This window comes from Tamandua tetradactyla, chromosome 4 (assembly GCF_023851605.1).
Source record: "Tamandua tetradactyla isolate mTamTet1 chromosome 4, mTamTet1.pri, whole genome shotgun sequence".
NCBI classification, from domain to species: Eukaryota; Metazoa; Chordata; class Mammalia; order Pilosa; family Myrmecophagidae; genus Tamandua; species Tamandua tetradactyla.
Window position 1 is genome coordinate 85,719,588 of NC_135330.1, and position 24,933 is coordinate 85,744,520.

The 24,933-nt window shown below is 35.5% G+C and overlaps 2 pseudogenes; both read left to right on the forward strand.

The window, feature by feature from the left end:
- LOC143680330 (DEP domain-containing mTOR-interacting protein pseudogene) overlaps positions 1-4,961 on the forward strand; it is a 37,763-nt pseudogene extending 32,802 nt beyond the window's left edge.
- A 9,036-nt stretch (positions 4,962-13,997) lies between these two features.
- Positions 13,998-14,647, forward strand: LOC143680331 (COP9 signalosome complex subunit 8 pseudogene; annotated as a pseudogene).
- The last annotated feature ends 10,286 nt before the right edge of the window (positions 14,648-24,933 follow it).

Sequence of the window (24,933 nt, forward strand, 5' to 3'; positions counted from 1 at the left end):
GTAGCTGAAAGCCAATTAAAAAGTAATGGACTAAAATCATATTTACCAAATCAATAGCTATATACCAAATACCTGAGGATGTCTTAACTTGTCCAAGCAATGATATCATGTCTAAACCTCAGCTTCAATTAGAATAACTAACTGGTTATTTTTATGAGAATCTATCTTCCTTCAATATCCATCTGTTTTCTGCACAAGGCAAATAGGAGAGTTGAATAAGAGCATGATAGAATCACCATCCCTGCATCCTTCAAGCTAATATTGGTGGCACTAAACTTCACGTATGTATGTGAATCTTTTTCTAAACTCTCTATTCAGTTCCCTTGATCAAGGTATCTATCCATTCAATAATACCAACTCTCTTGATTATTTTAGCTATTTTGATAAGTCCTAAAATCAGGTTATGTAAACCTCTAAATTTATTCTTCTTTTTTAAAATTGTTTTTACTATCTTAATCCTTGGATTGTTCATATTAATTATAAAATCAATTTGTTAATCTCTGCAAAAATGCTTCACTTAAATTTTAATTGGGTTGCATTGAATCTATAGGTCAATTTGATTACATTAATTAATAGATCTTTTGCTCCAAAAAGACTCCCTACCCGTATCATATTTTGTTGTTTATTTATTCAAATTCCATGGTCACATTTACCTATCCACTAAGTTAGAATCTCATATATTTTTCAAAATTATTCTGAATGTTTTTTATACTCAGATACTGAGTTTATAGCCTGGTACTGGTATATTGATTACTATTTGAGATACCCAGGACAAAGTAAAACCACATAAAACTAAAGCATATGTCCCTTTACTCTAGAGAATATCTCCAATTCTAATATTCTATCACATAGAATATTACAATTATTTGTCTATTGTCAATGACTAACTCTCCTGTTAATACTTCTTATCCATATGTTTACTCCTCTGTGAGAATCCTAATGAGCTTAAATATCTCTCATGCAACAGAAAGAGTAATATTGTAAAATATAAATAGAAAGCAAAGAAGTTTTATTAAACAATTATGAATTTCATAATAGATTATGCTTTCATATGATTTTATAATATAGATTTTTATGGATTTTTGAGAAATTAAAAAGATTTTATTCTAAGAAACAGGAAACTGGATTTCTAGGAATTTAAATTATTAACATAATGACACATGGGTTATATGTATCAGTGCTAGGACTAAGTACCAGAAGATAATTATTTGATTTATTTTCCAATCCTATGCTATATAGTTTTTCCACTGATGGATCACTTTGTATTGAAAGTGCCTTGCTGTACTTTGTGGTTCCAGAAACTTTCACTTGTGTATTATACAGGAAAAAATCTCATCTCATTGCTTTCATTTTGCAGAAGAGAGTTTCTGTGTTTTCTCCTTGGGCATCACCTATGAACTCTGAGATGAGCTTAATTAGCTGTCATAAGTATCCCAATGCATAATATTCACAGTGTATTGTAATCAAGTGACCAGATCAGTTCCAAAAATAGGAAGAAAACTTTTCATTACTTACACAATATTTTAGAACTTTATTTTATTTTACTGTTATCCTGAATTTCAAACTAGACTATATGCTTTAATATTTAAATGGAAAAAGGGTCTCCTAGTTTACTCAAAGTTGTATTAGAATTGAACCACATGCATTTTATGGAACATAGCTGGGAAAATAGGGAGTAGTCTCTATGTATTTAGGTCAATAAATAAATAAGAATTTTCCTTTACTTTTCTTGAAGAAAAACAATAGAATAGTACAGTAGAAATAAGGAACTATATTTACATATTAAAAAATACATAAATATAGAAAGAACTAATTTTCAACCATATATTTAATGTATGACTCTTTGATAACAGAATTTTATTTTCTGACAGGATTATAAATGAATTTTTAATTTAGTTTAATAGTTACCTTATTAATTTCAAATTCATTTAATTTTATTATTTTAAAATTTCATTGTCTTGTAAGTTTGATGGATTTATAAAAAGAATTCATATAGATAAGGATCATGGCTTATATTGTCTCTAGGTGACAATCATTCCATAATTTTTCATGTAACAATGGAATTATATATATAGTCAAGTGGCTTAGCATGTGGTGGGAGAGAAATCTGAGCTTGAATCCTAGTTCTGCTAATTAACTGCATGTTTTGGTCAAATTATATATCAAGCTTCACATGAGTCTTCTTATGAATACAATCATGCTTATTGCTACATAGATTATATAAAATCATTTTCAAAAAATCCCTAGCCTTAATAACCACAAAACAGTATGTGTGTTCTTATGTCTGTATACTACAATCCGAGAGATGTAAATAAAACCATTTTCTCAACTCTCACATAGTTGGATATCTATAATTTAAATAAGAGTTGGATATCTAAGTAAGAATTGAGAAAAAGTTTTTATTCATATCTTTCAACTTAATATTTTAAAATAAAATTTATGATATATATTTTTCTAGTTTCTGTTTCCTCTTAAAGTGAAATAAGCTACACACAAACACAACCAGTTTAACAGTCCTAAAATAATAGCTAACAGCAATACTTGTTTGCAGACCAGAATGGATGAAATAGCTACACTCCATACACTTTCTCTACTCTATTTTCAGTTCATTATTTTGATAGTATGTCTGTAGTAGGGCCTGATTTGCTATAAAATATGCCTTCACTTGTAAACCAATTTCTTGCTCTATAGAGAAGATCAGTCACCAAGAAAATTACATTCTCAAGAGTATTAGGAGAATTTAAGTAAAACATACCATCATACTACTGACATGTGCATAAGCAGAATGTGGTAAAAGAGAAGAGATATTTTGGTCCCATATAACATAGAATATTGGTGTTCAATTTTATTATCAATAGAATGATATTTACTATATAGTTACTTTCATATAGCAATCATATAAATAACTTAAAGAAGAAATATTTTGCTTCAGGTTTAGGGTACATTCATTGCTTAATGCTTTGATTAAAATTTTGATTTTATGACTTCCTGGTTACTTATTTTATTTATTTTTTATTTTTTATTTTTTGCATGGGCAGGCATTGGGAATTGAACACGGGTCACTGAATGCAGCTTGGCCCAATCCATGACATGTGCTTTATTCCTTTAAACACTGGAAAATACAGGGGCTAATGGTTTAATATTGATTCAAGTACCTTGGTCTATGACACACTGAAGGAAAAACAGGAGTTACCCTGCTGAAATCTTATTTTTATTTATGGATACTGGATTAAATTGTTTTCAATTCACTTACAGGTTCCTTTTATTTAATTATTTATTGTTGGCATGCACTCTTTCTCTTCATATTCCAGTGAGTGAGAAAAGTCTGATGGCATAGAGAAGAACATCAGAAATCAGGTAATTCTTAGGGCAAATTTTATAATTTAATTGTGTCAGCAGTAGCTTTTAAAACAATTCTATTAATGATCATTGGGTAATATTTATTTGACAGTTATTTAGAAACTGCATAAACAGCTATGACATTTTAATGAAATATCTATGTTCTGTTTTTGGCAAAAATAGTTCTCAAAAAAGAATCCAAGAAGCAAACAAACAAAAAAATCAATCTAAGGTGTGGCGTGGTCTGCACCACGGAGGAGGCGGCAGCACTGGCAGCAGAAACCAGAGAGGCAGGGTGCAGCAGAGGGAGCTGCAGTGCGTGGTTGAGCAGCTATGGCTCAGGCTACATGAAAAAGGCTTTATTAATGATAGACAACATCATCTCAATACTTACCCAAACTGCTTTGTCACAAAAGAACTGATTGAACACAAAGAGACTTCTGACAGAGAGATGGCAATTAAACTCACGCAGAAATTAGTAGACTGGGACATTGTTCAAGATGTGTGTGGTAAGCATAAGGAATTCAAGGATTTCAAATGTTCTACCACTTTAGAAAGGATGATGGCATCTTCTAATTGGACAATGAAGTGAGGGCCTTCTTGCAATGACAGGATCTATATGAGAAGCTGATGAGCCCTGAAAACACACTCCTGCAGCCCAAGGAGGAGGAAGGGGTGAAATATGAGTGTGCTTTCGTGGCATCTGAATTCTTGGATTGGTTGGCTCAAGAAGGTGAAGACACCACATGGAAAGAGGCAGAGCAGCTTTGCCACCAACTTATGGAGCATGGCATCATACATCATGTGTACAAAAAGTACCTGTCTGTGGACAGTAATTTTCTCTCCCAGTTCAGAGTGAACTTCCATCGGAGGCAGAGACTGACTGAGCTGCTCAAGGGAAATTCCCACCCTTCCAGGGAACCCATGACCATCCTTTCTGCTTGAAGAAGTAAAGTCATGACAATTGAAAATCTAAGAATGTTATGTCAGTCAGCACCAGCAAGGAAATCAAGATCATGTCTGCAGGAAGGAGGAGAAGCAGGAGCAACTGTGGCAGCAGTGGCTGCTTCAGCAGCAGCACTATGCTCTGCAACAGCACCCCTGTATTCTGCAACCCCAAGTCTGTGTTAAAGAGACCTGTCTCTTCTGAGGAACTCCTAACTCCTGGGGTTCCCTGTGCAAGGAAGACATTCACAATTGTTGGTGATGTGGTTAGATGGGGCTTTGTGGTTTCAGAAAGTAAGCCATGCCACATCCAGGCCAGGGACCCCAGTGGCCTTGCAGCTGCTGCCAGAATGAAGGTCTGTCAGTTTGTCACCTCCACAAATGGACTCAATGTGCTGCATGTAGACTACTGGACCAAGAATAATCTGATTCTGAGTGACTCAAGGACAACTGTCATGGAAGTCATGGAGGAGTTAAAGTTCTGAGCAAGAGAACCTCCCAGCTTGCTAGTGACCTAGGGATGATCAAAGCCAGGAGAACACAAAGCAATGCAATAGGCTTTCATGCAAATGGATGGCTTTGGGCAAATGGACCTTTTCTCTGTATATATGCATCTTAATTTGAGTTGCAAACACTATTTGAATGTGGAAGAACCAGAAAATACTTCTTCAAAAAATTATGTCAGTGTATAAAACTTTTGGGAAACAGATTTTTCTACCTGGTAGAATTGCCTTACTAAATTTCTATTTGTAGTTCTTACTCTGTTTTTACCTCAATTCAGTTTGCAGAAATTTTTTGAAATGCTTTTCTTGACAAAAAAAGCAACATGTTAAAATTTCCTTCTTGGAAATTGATAGAACATTGTTTACAGACTTCAAATGTATTCTCACAAAAATTAGCATGAAATTGTTTAATAGCAAATCCAGATTTTATGTAGCTTCAAATTAAAGAGCATGAACAGTTAGCTAGCATTTTGAAGAAGGTTCTAAAGCATTCAAGTACTTAAAAACCATCAAAATTATTTTTTCATAAATCTTACCTTTAGTTGCAACTTTTAAATTCATGTTCTCAATTATGGCATTAGCTTAATTTTGAAGAAGGTTCTAAAGCATTCAAGTACTTAAAAACCATCAAAATTATTTTTTCATAAATCTTACTTTTACTTGCAACTTTTAAATTCATGTTCTCAATTATGGCATTAGCTTAAGAAACAAAACAAAATTTTGTGATGCTATGGGGTGGGGATGGATAGGGCAATACTACTTAAAATTGTGTGCCCCCTTATTTTATTTTTCTGGGCCTAAATCAGTTTGGTCTTTAAGCCAGCTATAAAAGCTTTCTAATTAATCCTAAATGTGTTGAAAGTAAAAGCACAAAAATTTGAGTGTAAACATAACTCAAAATCGAGTTTTCTTGCAAGATATCACTTAACGGGTGTCTCTTTTTCCACTTTTTGTGCCACTTATGTTCTAGGACTTGGTACATATGTGATAAAACTTGAAACCCTAAATTGCCTTCATGGCCTGAAATTTTACTAGCTTTCTGGTGTAACATGTTCTTACAATGTGACATGCTGCTTATTAGGTTAGAGGGGGGTGGGTAAGTATTTTTCCCCCTAATCACCAGCTTGTGCTGTAGCTTTTCAGCTCACTTGTATATATGAATGTTTCTTCTTTTGGTGTATGGAAGAGTGCATTTTGGGATTGGTACATAGAGCAAATTCCTCAAAGTGCTAAATTAAGAAGACAGGGATTGTTAAATTATTTTTAATTTTATATAATGAATTCTGAATGACCAGGTTCTTATCTTATCACACATTAGCAAAGTAAAACACAAATGCTGTACCTCAGCCATTTTTTTGTGATAGGGAGCACAGCATATATGTATTGGTGGAATGTGCATATCATGCTAAAAATGTTATATAAATTTAGCTTTTCTGATTGGTTGGTTGTAGTCAGAAAATAGAATTTGGAAATAATATGGAATGTGTAACATTAATCCTGTCCATCTATGTGGTTTTGGCCCAACCGCTAAACTATCGGGGACCCTCTACTCCTCAGCTTCTCACTGCTTACTAGACAACACTGCCACATGCAGAAAAGGGGCTCGAGCCGGGGGTCTGGGTCCAAGGGGTGCGCGCAGGAGACCTCACTGCAGGTCTAAAGGACTGGAGGCCAAGTCAATTAAGGCATGAAGTGAGGTAGCTTTATTGTTAGTAGATGCTTATGCCAGGGCCACCAGTAGCTAAAGACCACGAGGCTCAGCGAGCCCTGGGTTATATACAGTTTGAGGAGAGGTGGAGTTAGGGCGTGGCCTCCAGGGGAGGGTAACCAATCACACAGGGAGGACGGATGAGTGACTGTGACCATAGAGATGCTGTTCCTGAGTGTACTTGTAGCAGTGGATGTTGGGTAGGTGGAGGACTAAGGAGAAGACCAATAGGGTTAGAGAGACAAGACTGCATCATCACTAGTCTCCGGTGAGGCTTGTAATTCAGAGGTCTAGAAGAACCCGACGTGCCAAAATGGCGAGGGAGGGAGAGAAAGAGACTAAGCCACCAGGCCAAGAATAAAATTATGCCACACATCTACATTGGAGAAATATTGTCTTAGTGTGTTTTCTACCATAAGCCAGGTTCTGTGCTATAACATTTGACATTTGTCTCCTTTCATCTTCATCACATCTCTGAAAGGTAGGTGTTATCACCCTTAAGTTTTAGATGTGAGAACTGCATCTCAGCCAGATTTACACTAGATCCTAAATTCACACATTTGCAAGGGCTACTAAGCAATGTGGCTTGGATTCAAATACATGTCTGTTTGATGTTAAAGCCCAAGGGATCTCAGATTGGTGGCTTTTAATGTTTCAGGAACTGAGCTGAGCACTTTACATAGCTTATCCTTATTGACCTGCAAGGTCAATATCATCATTATCCCCTTTGGCAAATGAGGAGACTGCCCAAGGTCACTGCCCAAGGTCACATGCCTGATAAATGGGAGATCTTCCCATTCTTCTTTAAAAGTTTTTTTAAGATCTTCAAAATATGAGGCTTAAAGGCTTTCTGTCCTCAGATATTCATTAACTTATTAATTTGTTAGTTTATAGGAAGATGGAACTGTTTTCAGAAATGGTATGTTCTTGCCTGCTATTGCTATTTTCTTCTCATATCTCAATGCCCATTACCTTGGACCCCAGCGTATCATGATTGCCACATAACTAAACTAAGCACTGACAAACCTCTCTTCACTCCACACAGCCTCCTACCCTATGAAGTTTCTTTTTATCAGAGGATTTCATTGATGCTCTTGGTCAAATGAAAATGAAGGGAGGAAAAAAAGCAATATTATTTCCTTTAGCTCCCATTACTCTCAGTTTAAAGTCATAATGCCAGAGGATACTAAGTGCTTAGCATTGAAAGAGCTTTCCTTAGCTACCCCTGAAGCCGATATCAACAACTTCACATTGTAATTAGATTGGGTTCTCCTACTTTCCTAGGGGCACTGTCTTGACTGTCTGGCTACAGCATGGGCATTCTCCTCTCTGAAATGTTCTTCCTTCTCTATCTTTATCTGGAATGTTTTTCTCTTCTTGACTCCCCTTAGATATTATCTCCTCTGAGAAGCCCTTGCTATTCTCCATTTCTTGATGCCATTTTTCTGCATTCCCATAGAGACTTGTGTCTGTGTTATAACATTGATGACATTTCCTTTGAAACTGCACCTTTACAGGTCTCTCTCATCCATTATACTCTAAGCATCATTCTATGCACTCTAAGGGACTGTGTCTTGTTACCCAGGGTGTCTATTCCTTTCTCCTAGCTCAGTTCACAACATATGTCAGCTCTCCATTCCTGCCTAACAAACCACCCAAAATCATGGCATATGAAAACACCATTTGTTTTCTCTGTATTCTATGGGTTGGCAGCCAGGATAGAGCTCAGCTGGGATGGCCCACCAATGTATCAGGTGTGGTGGATTGGTTTCACATCTACATTTGTGATCAGTCAGCTGGTCTGCTGGTTGGATGGGGGCTGGCAGGTCCCAGATGGCCTCATGCATATGTTTAGTACTTTGATGGGGCTATTGGCCAAAGTTCTGTGGTTCCACTCCATATAACCTTTCCCCATAGCTAGCCCAAGCTTCCTCATTAGGTGGCTGAGATCTAATTGAGTGATGGGAAAAGCTACAAGCCTTTGTAGACTTGCTTAGAAGTGATACAGGGTCACCTCCATGGCCAAAGCAATTCTCAAGACTAACTCAGAATCAAGGGGCAGAGAAATAGACCCCACCTCTTGATGGGAGGAGATGTGAAGATTGTGTCACCATTTTAATAATACCATTTTAGTAGTACTCTATTTGTTGCATAAGTGACCAAGAAGATACCAAATCCTTGGGAAAGTTGAGCAATCCAGATGCAAATTACTGAACACTGACTGGGTAGTAGGGGAATAACAGGTTGTGAACAAAGCCTAATGCCAAATGAGACTTCAAAGTCAGAAACTTCTGAAATGATAGTGACTGCAGGGGGCCATGAAAAGTAAGCATGTTTAGTCTTCTCATTTACTGATGAGGAAACTAAAGCATGGAATTAATCATGCCAAACTTTATGAGGCTTACTGGGGTCAGAGTCTGGGCCAAATGCCAGTTTCACCTTCCAGCCCTATGGCTTTTGTACTATTGCTGCATTCAGAAGTTACAGTAATGCGATGAAAATGGGCCTTCAGCTCTAGGTCATTTATAAAATAAAAGTGGTCATTACTGGGTTGTTAAATAATAGCACAAAAATAAATAATGGGGGTGATAATTTGATAATTGACCTGCTATAAATTATTAAAAAAAGTTCTAAAATGTAACACCAAGAACTTTCCTTAATTAGCAAAAGTGATGTTCCTAAGAGCTTTCATTCCATATGTTTGTGTGTGCCTGTGTGTATAATCTTCAGATAAGTGAGTGTATTGTGTGTGAGGTTTCTCTTATTGAGAACCTCTGAGAAGGCTTTTTTTGCTCCCTTAAAAAATACTTTTAATTTTAATTTTTTGGGTGTTTGTGTGATGTGTTTATATATTTGTGATGAAGATGGAAGTGATCTTTGTTTCTTCACTAGCATAATATGTGTTGTCAATGTAAATTTGAAAGTGACATTTATTAATTGTATTGTGAAAGACAAAGTTGTCTTTAGGTTTGATCCTATTGTCTGATGTCTCTTAATCTCTGTTGATCAATTACATAAATTGATTAGGGGACTAATTTAGAAATGATGGGTAGTATTGAGAAGATACCCATCCAGTGTAGATTAAATTTAATCAACTTCATGCCATCTTTTAAAAAAGGGCTGTGTTAGAGTGGTAGAAATTAATATTTTAAAAAACCACAGCTTTCACTTCAAATCAGAATCTCACATTTCCAAAAACTCATTCCTTTCAAATATGTTGTGAAAAAAGCTGCTTTGAGGCCCATTTTAAACTGATGGTATTAACTGTTCTCTCTTGCTGAGTATTAATCCTCTCCCATTTGATTGTCAATTAACAGAAACTCCAGAATATTTTGGTTTTGTTAATTGGTTCATCTACTGATGTCATTAATCATAGTTTACTCATGTATGTCTGAATTTCATGTGTAATATATTTTTCCTCAATTTGATACCAAAAGAACAAATCTACAGTGGACCAAAATGAAGTTCTTCATCAAAGTTATTAGATGTTGTTGTAAGATGCATTAACATATATATTTTTAAATTAGTTTGAGATTTATTTGCTGCCTTTATTAAAAAAAATTGTAACACCATACTGGAAATTATGATATGAAATAGGTATGCATGTAGCATGAAATAAATGTTAAATTTTTTAAAACAATGACTTTAGGGTTTCAGCTTTTCCTGTCTTTTAAAACAGATTAGCTATTCTTTTCTAAATCCTAAGAAAAGTTTGCATTATAAAGCTGGTCTTATAATGTGCCAGAAAAAATACATGGGACTCATATCTAATTCTCTAAAGTAGCCAAACATGCCATTTATAAAACTGCTTAATGATAGATGTTTTCTGAAGTTCTACTGCCTGAAAAAATGCCTTAAAATGTTTTTCTGTAAAATACAATCAGTCCAAGGACTTTGCAGAGATAATGAGACTATGAATAAGGAAACATCTTATATTGTCATTAAGTTAAAATTTGAACAGAACAATAAAGGTACAATAAATTGCAAAGGCCAAAATAAACAATTTATTGATATGCATTGCAAGAATGAAAACTGAAAAAAAAGACATTTGACTGTGTTTTTTTGCAAATACATTGCATCTACCTCCAGGGTACCTTCTGAAGGCCTGTTCACCATTATTCTTGAAGGACTAATGGAAACATCATTCCCAGAAAAGAGCACAAAATTGCTTGGTATGAAGGGTTTACCTTAAGACAAGTTGTAAATATAAGTCATTTGGAAACATTTTTAAATTATGTAATTTTTACACCTGATTTGCATTCAAATTTAATACTATATTTGTGATATGAATCCATTTGAAACATTTTATAATTACAATGAGCATTAAATATGGCCAGTATTCAGATGTGTGCTCTCCATTGTAACATTTTTGGATTTAAATTTGAAGATAGTGTACCATGAAAATAGGATATAGGAAACTGATAGAAATAAACTGAAAATAAATATGTATATTGATAGTTTTTTGAAGATTGATTTAAACAAGTGAGTGATTTCTTCCTTTAAATTACACAGGGAAAGTCATCCAATTGGACACAACATCTTTGTCAATGCCTTGGATATCATTATTCCCTTCCAAGAAACAAAGACAAGAATATAGCTGTGTGGACTCTATGTTTACAGGTTGTTGTCTTGAGGACATATACCTATAACATGAAATGTTGCCATCTGACTTGGATACATAAAAGATTCAGTTGAATAATGTGACTCAAGTCACCATGTTTCTATTCAAGGGCTTCATGGATGATTTTGGCATGCAATTTTTACTATTTTTTTATTTCTAAGAGTTTATCTCTTTACTCTGGTAGGAAATTTGGGACTTATTGCATTGGTCATTCAGGATTCCTGGCTCCAAGATATAATGTATTATTTTCTGGGTGTTTTGCCATATTCTTGGATGCTTGATAGTCAATTTTCTGGCAAAGAAAAAAGCCATTTCATTTCATGGATGTGCAACACAGATGCTTCTCTTTGTTACCTTTGTGGCCACAGAATGGTTTCTATTGGCTGCAATGGTTTGTAATCACAAATTAGCAATCTACAACCCACTGCTGTATTCAGTTAACAATCACAATGAGTCTAAGTGCCACTCACCATTGCTTCCTATGTTAGTTGCATTTTGCATGCTACAAAAATGAGAGCATTTTTCATTTATTTGTTCCTGAAATTATAAATGAGTGTATTCAGCATGGGGATCACCACAGTATAAAACACAAAAGCCACTTGGTCCTTTCCCAAGGAGTAGGATTTACATAGTTAAAAATTAATAAAAATAGTAGTACCATAAAAGACAGTGACTCCCAGGTGTTGAGAAGCAAAAGTAGAGAAGGCTTTGCACTTTTCTGAAGTAGACTTAATTATTGGGAGAGTAGACAGAATGTATACCAAGTGTATTGTGATAAGATACACCATTAAAACTAACAATGAAGAGAGTATCGTGATTTTAGTGTCACAAGTTTCAATGTGGGACAGGGCTAAAATCGGGATTAAATCACAGAAAAAGTTATGGATTACATTGGATTTTCAGAAATTCAAACTGTGTATGTGAAGAACATTCTTCAGTCACCTTTCATTCCTTGACCTCTGTTACTGAACAATCATCACATTGAACGGTTTAGAGAATGACAGGAGCTGTGAAGTTGGAGATCTAGGCAAACTATCATAGTCCCTGAATTCCCCCCACAACAGCACTCATATATATGAGCAGAAACAGCATAATGGATACATGCTGCATCTCTTCAGAATCTGTTAATCCCATGAGGTTGAAGTCAAATACATTTGTGTCATTCCTATTTCACATAGTGTTCAAACTTTGTTGAAAAATCAAAGGTGATACTTGGCATTTATGATTTCAAAAGACTTTTTATGTTTATATGAATGTATTAAACTGTGTATCCTGCCAGAATGTAATATAAAAGAAATGGAATGGCTTTAGAAAGGAAATTTATTAAGTTACAAGTTTATAGTTCAAAGGCCATAAAAATGTTCAAACTAAGGGGGGAAAGGGTAGTTGAGTGGTAGAATTCTAGCCTGCCATGTGGAGAGCCAGGTTCAATTTTCAGTCCATGCTCTTCCCCCAGTACAAAAAAAACAAACAGAAATTCAACAATTGGTGCTGCAATATGGCAGTACTCATGTGGAAAAATAATGAAATATGACCCACCATACAGCATGCAAAAAAAAAAAAAGTCCAAACTAAGGCATCCAGAGAAAGATATATTCACTCAAAAAAGGCCTTTGGGTCCAGAAAACATCTGCTAACTAGGAAAGCACATGACTTGTATCTGCTGATCCTTTGGCTTCTGGTTTCAAACATCTTCCATGGGGTCATTTCCCTTCTGTATCTCCAAATGTCTCTGTCTGTCACAGTTTGGAAGTGACTGTTCTACAAGCATCTTGCACCTGAGGTTTCTTAAAATTATTTCCCTTTTTAAAGGACTCCAATAAATTAACCAAGACCCACCTGGAATATGCAGAATCACATCTCCATCAATCAAAAGTCACACCCACAGTTGAGGGCATCACATGTCCATGGCAATAATCCAATCAAAAGGGTTTTTTTCCCCTAAAATAGTGAATCAGGATTAAAAGTAACATCACTGCCCTCACAAAATTGCATCAGGAAAAGACATGGCTTTCCTGGGGGTACAGGACAGCTTCAAACAAACACATTCCAGACTCTAGACTTTTTACTGAGCTCCACCATCTCCAAGATTTAGGACAGTACCTGGACTCTTTGCCATTTCTGGAGCACATGCTCAACACCCTCAGAACAATGGATTATCACCAGGCTCACCCTAATTCTGTTGCTGGAATGCAATATACCAGAAATGGAATGACTTTTAAAAGGGGAATTTATAAAATTACAAGTTGACGGTTTTAAGGCCATAAAACTGTCCAAACTAAGGCACACAGGGAAACATGCCTTGACTCAAGAAAGGCCATTGGGTCCAGAAAAATTCTATCAGTTTGGAAGACATGTGGCTGGCATCTGTTTGTCCTTTGGCTTCTGGTTTCACACAACTTCCACAGGGGTATTTTCTTTCTGCATCTTTAAACATTGCTGCCTGTGTCAGCTCTAAAGCAAATGTGCTCTGAGCATCTGCATCTGTGGTTTCTCCAAAATGTTTCCCCTTTCTAAGGACTCCGGTAAACTAATGAAGACCCCCCTGGAACTGGCTGAATCACATCTCCATCTAAGAAAGAAATCATAACCAAAATTGGGTGTGTCACATCTCCATGAAAATAGTCCAATAAAAGGGTTCCTACCCTAAGATATTGAATCATGATTAACAGAAACATTGGATAAGGAAAAAGACTTACCATTTCTGGCTTATAAAATAGCTTCACACCAGCACAGTGAATGATCTTTCATTATAAAAACTCAGGTTCATATTCCTAGAAATTTATAATAAAGGTGAGGTTGCAAAATGTGTCAAAAAATTCTTACTTTGAGTCTGGGGTCTGTGTTTCAGGAAGGTATGGCAGTGGGACTTCTGGGGAAGATGCCAGTGGTAGTGATAGCAGAAAAAGGCTTCAGTTTCAAGAAGTTTCTGTATCAATGAGAGAATCAGGAGGTCAAGGACCCTGGAGGAATTGCTACACCCTAGTGTATGGTCAGTTTCTAGCTCTATATCTGCTCCATAATAACATGAATAATGCAAGATACCTTTGGAAAAAAATACCACCTGCTATAAAATCTGCCAATTCTGAACTTGGGGGAATTTGTGCAGGACAATGAATCTCACAGAGAGACTTCCCTGGGATCTATACAATGAGCAGCAATCACCAGGGGTCTGAGACAGTCCAGCCAATCATGAAAGCACTAAGATGCAACAAGGAGATGGGTTTTTCACCCTGGTTTCTTAAGTGCATAGCTGGTGATTTTGCAGTCCTTTTTGGGTTTCCTGTAGAAGATGCTGTGAAAGAACAAGGATGACAAACTGACTCCCCCACAAGAATGGTTATGCCAAAAAAGCCAGTTGCAGTTCCATGGAGATTTCCTTTAATGGGTTTATTCCATTATTGGAGCTTGCCTTAGTCCCACCAATCCCAGAGCAAACAGCAGTTAGCCAGATTGACTGACTACATGGCTTTCCTTAAAACTGATTTGTCATACAGAGTTCAGATCTGCTTTCAGAATTGTGTACACTGACAAATAGGGAAATGTAAAATTTTTGTTTTCAATTTATTGAATAAATTAAGCACCTTGGCATTCCTTATTGAGCATGTGATAAAATCCATGTATAATATAATATATATATTGTCTTCAACATTAGGCTGAATAGTTGTTGAAACAATTCTTCTGTAGTAATATTCATCAGTTTGCATGAGACCCATCAATATTATGTGGGGAGGTTATTTTTCCTAGTGACTCATAAACATAGCTTGCCTGTTTAATGTAGAGCAGAGATTGTCGACTGGGTTTTCCCTGCCCTCTTCTTTGCAGCCCTACCACCCCCAGCCCCTCCCAGCACACTCACATCAGCACCATTACTCGATTGTTGTGTGATTCATTTGGGATTTGAGTACTGTCCTCAGAGGGCAATATCACAATCCCTGGGATTCAGACTCACCATCTTTGGGGAATATGCTCTCTTTTTCACTTCACCTCCTGAGAATGCTAAAATATAACCGAGGAGCAAAAGACTGTTTCCTTTAAAAAAACAGTTTAACTTTAAACTTTTGTTGATACTGTGAGTGCATCCATTGCTTGCAGTGGGGAGCTTGCCATGAAAGCACAACTTACTTAAGACATTCATGAGAAATGTTGAGTTATAGTATCTCTTTTCAGAAAAAAGAAAAAGTGTAGCATGCATGATATTGTAAGATAATCTATTTAAGATAAGTGATACACTTGGTACAATTCTCCTCGCAGCCTGTTGGTTGTTTGCATTTATCACTCAGTTCAAGTTCTGTCTTCTAGAGAAACACTGAACAAATCAATGTTTCATTTTTCATGTGACAGCCCTCTGAATATTTGAGCTTGTTTATTGTATCCCCAGGTTAAATACCCAGTGTTCATTTTCTCTGTGTTTGTTCAATAAATACTTAATTCAACTCTTTAGCTCTTTCATCTAAGGTAATTTGTAGAAATTTCACTGTTCTGTTAGTCTTTCTGTGGATACACTAGTTTATCATTAACTTTCAGAAAATATTTTTAATTAAATAGAAATGGGCTACACAGTCATAATTACATGACTCATGTTTTCACTCATGTTGAATATATTTTATCACCTGACATGATTCAACATTGTTTTATGAAGAGGACTTAGGTTTTTATTTGGACAAGCCAAGCATCCTTTTTTTGTCCTTTTGTAACAAATGTTATTCTAATATGTGATAGTTTTTGTATCTGAAAAGCAATTATCTTGTCAACCTTGTTTCCTCTACTCATAATAAATGATATTTGTCCTCACATACCTCAAAAAAAATTATTACTGTGACTGCCAAATGTAAAGCAGGTAGAAACCATAATTTACATTTTATATGATAAAAACTCATATATGTTCAATAATTAAAATGAACCTGAACTGTCATAAATAGTCCCCTTTATTAGCACATGTATCCAGATGAAAATATTAGAGTTGTTATTCTGTCCATTTTTTAGATGAGAATTAGGGTAAAAAATCTTTAAATAGCTTATCCAGAGATATAAACATTAAGTGATTTTACAAAAATTCCTTGAATCTAGAGATCATGCTCATCACAATATATTCCTATTTACAATTCCTTTCAAACAATTTTTTAAATTGATAAATATGAAATAAATAAATAATGATAGTTTTAAGGCATTATTTTCTCTTCTTTGTATCTAATATTATTTCATATCAATGGCAGATAAGGAATTAAACCTTAGGCATCTTTACTGGGTGTATTAATGTTATAGGCCACACACTAATATTAATTTTCAAAAGATATGATGTATTTTAACTTATTTATTTAAATCAAATTTCTTCCAGAAATTATAATTTTACTATTGATAGATGGCTAGTACATTCTGATCCCACAAATTCTATATTTCCATTTCCACAAATCCTGGCATTATTTAGGAAAGACCTAAATGATGTGTCCATGAATATTTAAGCAAGACCCAAATGACATATCCAAAATCTTTTAACTTTGAAAATAATACTTACCATGAGCCTAAAGTGATTAAGTATTATTTGTCTAAAAATGAATCAACCTCAAATTTTCCCCATACTTACAATACGTAGAGCATTTAAGGAATTGAAATTTTCTGTTACATAATTTTGTTTATTTTGAGGTGCTATTTTTAAATATTTGTATAGAGATTTTTGTTTTATGGTGCAGTAAAATAAATCAAACCCAATATTTTGTTCAGATCCTGGTCTAACAGAAAGTTCCCATGAAATTATGTCCCACAAGTATTCCAAGGAACTTCTGTGAACAAAAACAGAGTAGGGTATTCCTTGCCTTTCCCCTGCTAATGTCAAGGCACCTGCTGTTATATTAGGATTGCTGATAATGCCCCATTCAGCTGTCTCTGGGATCAATTTCTAAAGTGCTTGCTTGGCATGTTTCCAAGGACTAATATTTCTTTTTTTTTTTTTTTTTTTTTTTTTTTAATTTTTTTTTAAGACAGAGAGAAGGAAGGAAGGATAGAAGGAAGGAAGGAAGGAAGAAAGGGAAACATTTTTAAACATTTTCTTGTTTTATTGTATTCTGTTTCTCAAGGACTAATATTTCAACATTAAACTTAAATCAGAAAAATCCATCTCTTTTAGAAGCCACATTATTTTGACAGTGATTTTTGGGTATTCTTTTACATCCTTTAATACTTGGCTGGATGATAGAGAATATACTTTTTAGAGAAAAAATTAATTACCTTCTGGATGAAAGGCAAAATCATTTACCACCAAGAATGAAGTACTTCATTTTTCATCATGAATTATATTTAAAAGTGAATCACTATCATGGGAATAAATATTTGCTTATTACACAAAAATTAGAGTACAGCAAAATTCCAAGAGTAAAATGAAAATCATACATGACTGTTATTAATCTTGACATACATTTTCTTCTAAGGAGAATAATTATATGCATTCATGTAATTTATGTGTTGATATACTTTTTGGCATGGCATACTTTCAGTAATATCCAGATTTTTATCACTAAATATTTATGATATGTTGTTCTAGTTTGCTAGCTGCCAGAATGTGATATACTGCAAACAGAATCATTTTTAAAAAGAGGAATTGATTAAGTTGTTAGTTTACAGTTCTAAGGCTGAAAAAGTCCAAATTAAGGCCAGGTTATGGAGATGTCCAAGGTAAGGCATCCAGGGAAAGATACTTTGGTTCAAGAGGGCTGATGACGGTTAGGGTTTCTCTCTCAACTGGAAAGGCACCTGGTGAAAATGGCAACATCTGTTAGCTTTTGTGCCAAGCTTCTTGTTTCATGAAGCTCCCCCAGGGGCATATTCTTTCTTTCTCTCCAAAGGACTCTAGCTGCATGAGCTCTCAGGGTTCTCATGGCTGTCTCTGAAATGTTTCCTCTTTTAAAAGATTCTGATGAACTATCAAGACCCAGCTGGAATGGGTGGAGCCACATCTTGCTCTAATCAAATGTTGATACCCTCAACTGCATGAGTCATATCTCCATGGAGATAATCTAATCAAGTTTCCAACCTTTGGAAATGAAGTAAGTTCATAGGTAATTAAGAACTTAATTGAGCATTTGGTGTTGGTATTTTTAAATTTTAAAATTTAAGTTTTTCTTTAATGCTTTAATTTTACACCTTAAATTTAACTGTAATTAGGTTTATATTTTATGTATTTTTGCATATTTTAAATGCTGTTTTTTTCATATGTTCAAAAGGATCAATTGAATTAATTTGCATTTGTATTTTAATTGTAAAGATGTGTTAGTTAAATTTGTAATCAAATGTTTCAAAAATTAATACTTTGTTTTGATGTCTAGATATTTACAGACTGATCATAAATTCCATTACATGCAGTGGTTATTGTCCTTCAAACCTCAAAATTCCACCCAAGAGTAAATCATCCAAATGAGCTTCAATGCAAATTTTTTGAAAAAGTGAAATGGAAAATATTGTAAAAATGCACAAGCTCAGGAAGGCAATTATTGTAATATTGGAGAACTGCTCAAATGACAAAGCAATAGAGCCAGGGCCAATAAATTATGGCCACAGGACAAAACAAGACCACCTTATTTTTCTAAATAAAATTTTATTAGAACATAACCATGTACATTCATTTATATGTTGTTTGCACCTGCTTTTGCAATACAATGGCAGAGTTGAGTATTGTAGTAAAAATTGTATATCCTGCAAAACCAAAGTTATTTGCAATCTGACCCTATGAGAAATTTTGTCAATTCTCACTATACACGCAGTATTTTATATAAGGTAATTTAAGAAGCTAAACTTGAAAATAATGATGATAGGATATGTATGCCAAAAGATGATGTGAATATCAAAGGATTCTGAGGTACTTGGGAAATAATAACAAAGTCTGAAAAACCCAAACTGTACCAATATACACTTACATAGGGATAAGATGACTTAACAAAAATTGCAGGATATATGATCAACATCAGCAAAAAATTATTTGTAACTCTCTATATTAGCAATGAACTATCTAAAAAGAAATTAAGGGAAAAAAGCATCAAAAAACTTGAAATACTTAAGAACAAAACTTACCACAGAAGTGCAAGAGTTGAACACTGATTACTACAATATAAATTGAAAGATACTACACGTTCATGTATTGGAAGAGTTAATATTATTAAGAAGACAATGTATCCAAAAATGACCTAAAGCATCAATGCTATCCTTTCAAAATCTTAAGATCCTATTTTCCATAAATGGAGATGTCAATTCTAAAAATCCTAAAGAATTGTGCGAACAGTCAAAACAATCTTGAATAAATACAAAGTGGGAAGAATCAGACTTCTCCATTTCAAAACTTGCTACAAAGTTACAGTAGTCAAAACAGTTCAGTAGTGACACAGAATACACATACAGATTAATGTTGTAGAAATTGGAGTCCAGAAATAAATCCACACACCCATGGTCAATCAATTTTCACTGAGTGATAGGACCATTCAAATGGGGAAAGAGTACTATCTTCAACAGATTGTACTGAGCAACTGGATATCCACATGCAAAAGAAAGAAGTTAATTTCCTACCTCAAAACATATTAAAATTAACTCAAACATTGCTCAATGATAAATTAGAGTTCATCAAAATTCAAAACTTTTTACACAAAGATTACTATCAAGAAAGAAAAAACAACCTATAAAAGAGAGAAGATATTTTAAAATCTTGTATCTGATAAGGATCTACTACCTAGATTTTCCAATATGTGTAGGCAGAAATCAGGGGAATATATGTGGCAATGGATTTTAAGGGTGTGGGAGAATGGTGGGAGGATTATATGGCTGATCAGGCTGAATTTATTGATATGGACCCACTAAGCAGAGATTCTGCATTAGGTGTTATAGCTTGAGGGTTTAGAAAGGCATTAACAGTTTGTTTGGATGGATGGTTGAAACATGGATCAAAAGGTGGCCAACATTACCTGAGGTTGAAATGCCAGAACTGCTTTAGTATAATGTAGATGACAGGATCCAGAGGCTTAGAGAGATTGGAATGTAAGAGTGGATTTATCATGCAAAGCCTGCTCTTACACCCCAGGAATGTCTGGAAGATGCACCTTTTACTAGAACACTGAGAAATAAATTTGTGAGACTAGCACCATCATCTCTGAAAACCTTTGAAGTTCACTTCTCTGTAGGTCAGATATTATTGTGGGAAATGCTGTCACTGAGCTGGAATCCTTAAACACAGTGGGGATGACTGGATCCCTAGTTAGCAGAAGCCAGGTGGCAGCACTTAATTGCCAAAGACAGTGGACATGGCTATTATAATAGACAGCAAACTCAAAGCAGGAGTCAAAATAATATGACTTGTAGAGATTTGTGGTGCTGGCAAGTAAATCATGGGGTACCTAGAAATACAATAGTTGGGCAGCCTATGAAATTCTTATTTGAGCTATATAAACAGAAGAGTTTTAGGTCAAGTGAACAGAAGTTTAACCTGAATTACCAAAACACAGAGTCATGGCCCCTTAATCAATTTCCAGACTTGAGACAGTTTACAGACACAGAGCCCCTGAATGAAGGGGAGGACAGGTCCCTTTGGGGGAGAACCCTGCTACACTGTCACAGATTTGTACTGTTAATCTTCTTCAAAACTTTTCCCAAGGAGACCAATGGCCGTTTACCAGGGTAAATGTGCATTGGGGAAAAGGAAATGACCAGACATTTTGGGGATTATTAGACACTGGTTCAGAAGTGACATTAATTCCAGGGAACCTAAAACATCACTCTGGTCCACCAATCAGGGTGGGGGCTTATGGAGACCAGGTGATAAATGGAGTTTTAACTCACGTCCATCTCACAGTGGGTCAAGTGGGCCCCAGACCCATTATGTAGTTATTTCCCCAGTTCCAGAATGTGTAATTGGTATAGACATTCTTAGCAACTGACAGAATCCCCACATTGGTTTTCTAACTCATGCAGTGAGGGCTAGTATTGTGGGAAAGGTCAAGTGGAAGCCACTAAAACTGTCCTACCTAGGAAAATAGTAAATCAGAAGCAATACTGGATTCCTGGAAGGATTGCAGAGATTACTACCACTGTTAAAAACTTGAAGGATGCAGGGGTGGTTGCTGCATCTGGCCTCTCCTATGACCAAAAAAGAGGCACAATGCCTATTTGATCGCTTTGGATTTTGGTGACAACATATTCCTCATTTGGGTGTGTTACTCTGGTCCATTTATCAAGTGACCATAAAAACTGCTAAGTTTGAGTGGGGATCTGAATAAGAGGAGGCTCTGTGACAGATCCAGGCTGCTGTACAAGCTGCTCTGTCACTTGGGCCGTATGATCCAGCAGATCCAATGGTTCTGAAAGTGTCAGTGGCAAATAGAGATGCTGTCTGGAGCTTTGGCAGGCCCCTATAGGTGTATCACAACACAGATCCTTAGGATTTTGGAGTAAAGCCTTACTGTCTGCTGCAGCTAACTACTCTCTTTTTGAGAAACAGCTTTTGGCCTGCTACTGAACCTTAGAAGAGACTGAATGCTTAACCATGGGCCACCAAGTTACCATGAGACCTGAGTTGCCTATAGTGAGCTGGGTGTTGTCTTATCCACAAAGCCATAAAGTTGGGCATGTGCAGCAGCACTGAAATGTAAAATGGAAATGGTATATATGAGATAGGGCCAGAGCAGGTCCTGAAGGCACAAGTAAGTTACATGAAAAAGTGGTCCAATTGCCCATGGTCTCCACTCCTGACACATTATCTTCTCTTTCCCAGACCAGAGTTATGACCTCTTGGGGGAGTTCCTTACAGTGAATTGACTGAAAAAGTGAAAACTTGGGCCTGGTTTACAGATGGTTCAGCATGATATGCAGTTGCCATCTGAAAGTGGACAGCTGCAGCACTACAACACCTTTATGCGGTGTCCTTGGAGGACAGTGGTGAGGGGAAATCCTCCCAGTGGGCAGAACTTAGAGCAGTGCGTCTGGTTGTTCATTTTGCTTGGAAGGAAAACTGGCCAGAGGCATGTTTGTATACTGACTCATGGGTTGTTGCTAATGGTTTGGCTGGATTGTCAGGGACTTGGAAAGACCATAACTGGAAAATTGGTGACAAAGAGGGAAGAAGTATGTGGATAGACCTTTCTGAGTGAACTAAAAACACCAGAAAAAAATAATGAATCATTCTAGGAAAATTGAAGATTGGCCCAGTCAAAGGAAAAAAAACTAACAATTCAAATGAGATGCAGGAGTTGAAACAATTAATTCAGAATGTCTGAATAGACATAGAAAACCTCATCAAAAATAAAATCAATGAATCAAGGTATGATATAAAGAAGGCAAGGAATGAACAAAAAGAAGAAATTGAAAATCTGAAAAAACAAATCACAGAAATTATGATAATGAAAGGTGCAGTAGAAAAGATGAACAACAACAACAAAAAAACAATGGAAACCTACAATGTCAGTTTTCCAGATGCAGAAGATAAGATTAGTGACTGGAGGATGGAACATCTGAAATCCCATATGCAAAAGAAAATATAGGGAAAAGAATGGAAAAATATGAGCAGGGACTCAGGGAATTGAATGACAACATGAAGTGCATGAATATGGGTGTCATGGGTGTCCCAGAAGGAGAAGAAAAATGAAAAGGAGGAGAAAAACTAATGGAGGAAATTATCACTGAGAATTTCCCAACTCTTATTGAAGACTTAAAATTACAGATCCAAGAAGTGCAGCATACCCCAAAGAGAATAGATCCAAATAGACGTACTCCAAGACACTTACTAATCAGAATGTCAGAGGTCAAAGAGAAAGAGAGAATCTTGAAAGCAGCAAGAGAAAAGCAATCCATCATACAAGGGAAGCCCTATTAGACTATGCATAGATTTCTCAGCAGAAACCATGGAGACAAGAAGGCAGCAGGATAATATATTTAAATTATTAAAAGAGAAAAACTGCCAACCAAGAATTCTATATTCAGCAAAATTGTCCTCCAAAAATGAGGGGGAAATTAAAATATTTTCAGACAAAAAATCATTGAGAGAATTTGTGACCAAGAGACCACCTCTTCAAGAAATACTAAAAGGAGCACTAGAGACAGAAATGAAAAGACAGGCACAAGAAGTGTGGAGAAGAGGGTAGAAGTGAAGACTATCTGTAAAACTGAAAAGAAGAAAAGTTAGATATGACATATAAAATCCAAAAGGCAAAATGGTAAATGAAATTACTATTAGTACAGTAATAACACTAAATGTCAATGGATTAAACTCCCCGATCAAAAGATATACACTGGCAGAGTGGATTACAAAACAGGATCCGTCTATATGCTGTCTACAGGAAACACATCTTAGACCCAAGGATAAAGATAGGTTGAAAGTGAAAAGATGGGAAAAGATATTTCATACAAACAACAATCAAAAAAGAGCAGAAGTAGCTATACTAATATCCAACAAATTAGACTTCAAATGTAAAACAGTTAAAAGAGACAAAGAAGGACACTATGTGTTAATAAAAGGAACAATTTGACAAGAAGATATAACAATCATAAATATTTATACACCAAGCAGGAATGCTTCAAAGTACATGAGGCAAATACTGAAAAGAGAAAAAGACACATCTACCATAATAGTTGGAGACTTCAATTTCCCACTCTCATCAATGGACAGACCATCTAGACAGAGGATCAATAATGAAACAGAGAATTTGAATAATGCAATAAATGAGCTAGACTTAACAGAACATTCCACCCCACAACAACAGGATACACCTCTTTCTCAAGTGCTCATGGATCATTCTCAAGGATAGACCATATGCTGGGTCACAAAGCAAGTCTCAATAAATTTAAAAAGATTGAAATCTTACAAAACACTTTCTCAGATCAAAAAGGAATGAAGTTGGAAATCAATAATAGGCAGAGTGCCAGAAAATTTCACAAATATGTGGAGACTCAACAACACACTCTTAAACAACCAGTAGGTCAAGTAAGAAACTACAAGAGAAATCAGAAAATATCTCAAGGCAAATGAAAATGAAAACACAAGATATCAAAACTTATGGGATGCAGCAAAGGCAGTGCTAAGAGGGAAATTTATTGCCCTAAATGCCTATATCAAAAAAGAAGAAAGGGCAAAAATCAAGGAATTCACTGTCCACTTGGAAGAAGTAGAGAAAGAACAGCAAACTAACCCCAAAGCAAGCAAAAGGAAAGAAATAATGAAGATTAAAGCAGAAATAAATGAAATTGAGAACATGAAAACAATTGAGAAAATCAACAAAACCAGAAGTTGGTTCTATGAGAAAATCAATAAGATTGATGGACCCTTCATGAGGTTAACAAAAAGAAAAGAGGGGATGCAAATAAATAAAATCAGAAATAGAAGAGGAGACATAACCACTGACCCCACAGAAATAAAGAAAGTAATAAGAGGATACTATGAACAACTTTATGTTAATAAATTCAACAATGTAAATGAAATGGACAACTTTCTAGAAAGGCATGAACAACCAACATTGACTCAAGAAGAAATAGACGACCTTAACAAACCAATCACAAGTAAAGAAATTGAATTATTCATTAAAAAGCTCCCCCAAAAGAAAAGTCTAGTACCAGATGGCTCCCACACAGATGAATTCTACTAAGCAGTCAAGAAAGAATTAGTACCAATCCTGCTCAAACTCTTCAAAAAAATTGAAGAGGGGGGAAAATTACCTAACTCATTCTACGAAGGCAACATCACCCTCATACCAAAGCCAGACAAAGATATTATGAAAAAAGAAAACTACAGGCCAATCTCTCTAATGAATATAGATGCAAAAATCCTCAATGAAATTCCAGCAAATCAAATCCAG